This window comes from Salvia hispanica, chromosome 3, assembly GCF_023119035.1.
Source record: "Salvia hispanica cultivar TCC Black 2014 chromosome 3, UniMelb_Shisp_WGS_1.0, whole genome shotgun sequence".
Taxonomy (NCBI): Eukaryota; Viridiplantae; Streptophyta; class Magnoliopsida; order Lamiales; family Lamiaceae; genus Salvia; species Salvia hispanica.
The window spans coordinates 5,924,421-5,928,014 of record NC_062967.1 but is presented as its reverse complement, the minus strand read 5'-3'; positions in this window follow the sequence as shown (position 1 = coordinate 5,928,014).

Here is a 3,594-nt window from a genome sequence, read left to right as displayed (position 1 = left end):
TAAGGACAATGTCCAAATTACGTTTCCAGTCTACATAGTTAGGCCCCTCGAGTTTGTTTTCTTTCAAGATCACAGATAATGGATTGAGCGACATAATTGATATTGACTGAGAAAAATAAAAGGTATCCATCACACAACCATACATGATAAAGGAATGTAAAAACCATAAAACATTCGAAAATCACATATGCTATTAAAACGCTAAATAAACAAGCACCAAAAGGATGTCATGGATTATTTAGATTTAAAAAAAAATTCTTGGTCACAATACCGACAGATAGTCCAGAGACCATAAGAATGGCATGGCTGCCTAATATTGCCTAAGCTAGTACCATAATTCTAGTCCTCAAGAATCTTATCTTGCTTTGAATACTCCTCTAAAGAAAGGTCGCACGCCACTCAACAAGATTCTAAGACCATGGTTAACATCTTTTAAATAATGCTCATTTCGTGATAATATCGCTCCCACTGGACTCAATATTCCTTCAGAAACATGCCTTTCATTTAAAAGAACCATTTTAGTTATTCAAATCTTATGAAAGCTGTAAATATTACTAATAACATAACTCCTCTAAAGAAAGGTCGAAATGTTATATAATTTACTTCACATTTGAATACCATTTATGGAGACCATATACAACATGACTGTTCGTAATTATCGCTTAGTCATTTTTTGTTAAAATGGTTTTCATTTGATTATCATGCAAGCAAATAATTATTTAACTCACATAAGATGTAAATCACATAGGCAAATAACGTCTTCGTCTTGTTTTTCTCCATCGTATTACATTTCTTTGTATTCTAACTATTACATTTGTTTACAAAAGAAATATACAAGGGAAAAACTCAACCCCCGTGGGTTTACAATAAAACGAAGAACAACAAGATTCAACAATCACGCAATATTGCAAGCATGAAAACAATCATCCATCACATTTTTCAAACATGTAGATCTACACAAGTAGAACACAATAAACATAGATCAAGAATAAACTATCATAGATCTACAATATTCTTAAGAATATTCTTATAGATCTAGAATATTCCATTTAACAACTATATAAAATAGATCTAGAATATATTCTATAGATCTTGGAGTACTCTATTGTAGATCAAGACATTCTTCATCAATCTTGAATAAAATTCATAGATCTAGAATGTTCTTTAGCCGATCTAGAGTATTCACTTATAGATCTAAAATATTCTTCATTGATCCATGTAATTTTGAAAAAACAAGATTAAACCCACATAATCAGAGCCTAAAAGCATGGCTCTGATACCAGTTGTTGGGGATAATCGCAGCGGAAATTGCAAATTAAATAAATCCACATAAGAATCTATTTAGGTGATTATGTGGGTCGATTCAATTTCATGCTTGAACATGTAGAGACATATAATTGCGCAATTAATCACATAATTTAATTTAAATTATGTTGTTGAATACTTACAACAATGATTCTCCAAAGAATCGAAGTGGCTTGCTACTTCTCCACGTGTAGATCTTGAAGCTTGATTGTGAATGCAAGACCAAAGATCTTCTAACCTATGACCCTTAACTCTATAGATCTAAATTCCTTGTGGGAGGAATCTCTTAGAAATTATAAGAATCTTGAAGGAGAAGACAAGAAAGCCAAGTGTGGAGGCTAGGGTTTGTGATAACATATGTGTCTCCTCCTTACATTCTTATTTATAGAGTTTATGATGGGCTAGGTTAGGGATCTATGGGGCTTGGATTGGGCCTCCCCAATTGGACCTTCTTTACTAATTAAATTATAACCCATAATTTAATATAAGGCCAATGGAATATTTCTTGTGCCACTATAGAAGAAATATTGACCGCCCATCCAATCCGTGATTACAAGCAATCCGGGTTAACCTCTTTAATATATTATTTCCCGTGTCTAAGACTTTCTATATCCATTAATTAATTTGTAGTCTGCTATAGACTTTAAATTAATTAATATCTTTATTTCCAAGAGTTTGTCTAGTACGAGATGTATATTAAAAATATACTTTTCCTTTTCTATTTATTCTTGGATTAAATCCAAACCGGCCGGGTTTCCGAATAATAGAACTTCTCTCGAACACCTCTTGGGGATATAGTCAAACCGCGCAGGCACACGATTCAATGTAATAATAAAACTGACACCATTCTAGTTATTAATTACTACTACCCAAGATATCAGGAATATTGGGTTACGAAAAACCCGCACCTATTGATAAGTCAAAGCAGCGTATGATTAAATAACGTGTGTCCTATATTATTACAAAGATTAGGAAATATTAAATCTCCAAGACATCGTCTTACAGTAGATAGCAACAAAGACGTGTCTATACTTTAGATCCATTCAATGCTATACCACACCAGTGTCACTAGTCATTCTCAAGGTAAAGACGACTTTCGGATGGACACTGCAACCTTTCACGATAGGTAGCCAAAGCCTATCTAGGTTGTGAAAAAGTTTTACTTCTACAAGGTACCGGTTGGGCCACCTACTGTGATGACCTGTTCCACGACCCAACCTTCAATGTAGAAGACTTAGACTGATTTTACTTTCCGGCGTTTTAATTATATAATTTAATATATAATTAAATACGGTCAATACCCATTAAAGTAAAATACACAGTGTGAAGAAAACATTTATTATTCTCATTAAATGAAGAGTGTTTACAATATACAAGCAATTTATCAAATTCAAAAACTCGAAAAATGCTTTTTAGTGGACGAGATGGAACGCCTAGTGGCTGAAATGCTGGCTTCAGGGGTTATTCAACCAAGCACGAGCCCCTACTCCAGCCCAGTTCTCCTTGTGCGTAAGAAAGATGGGTCGTGGCGTTTCTGCGTTGATTACCGAGAGCTCAACAAACGCACGGTCCCAGACAAGTACCCGATCCCAGTGATCCAGGAGCTATTGGACGAGCTGCACGGCGTGCAATGGTTTAGTAAGCTGGATTTAAAGGCGGGGTATCATCAAATCCGTGTGACACCCTCCGACGTCCACAAAACGGCTTTTCGGACTTATTCAGGCCATTATGACTTCCTCGTCATGCCGTTCGGCCCAACCAACGTGCCTGCTACGTTTCAGAGTTTGATGAACGACATCTTCAGACCACTCTTGAGAAAGCACGTTCTAGTGTTCTTTGACGACATCTTGGTCTATAGCAAGTCATGGGAGGCACACCTTCATCACCTTCTCTAGTGGTTAATCCAAAAAAATGCCTTTTAGGCCGCCAAGATGTGGAATACCTGGGTCACATTGTCTCGGCCGAAGGCGTGAAGATGGATCCAGCAAAGGTATCTGCGGTGGTTCGCTGGCCGACGCCGATGTCGCTGAAAGCAGTTCGTGGAATTTTAGGCCTAACGGGTTACTATCGGCGTTTCATCCGCGATTACGGAAAGATAGCTGCCCCACTAACGGCTCTCCTTAAGAAACCCGATACCCCGACTCCGAAGAAGCATTGAGTATGGCCAGCTGAAGCGAACAAGGCCTTTCATGAGCTAAAAGCCGCACTGACATCGGCACCACTCCTACGCGCCCCAAATTTTTCCAAAGAGTTCGTCATCGAGTGCGACGCGTCGGGTCGCGGTTTGGG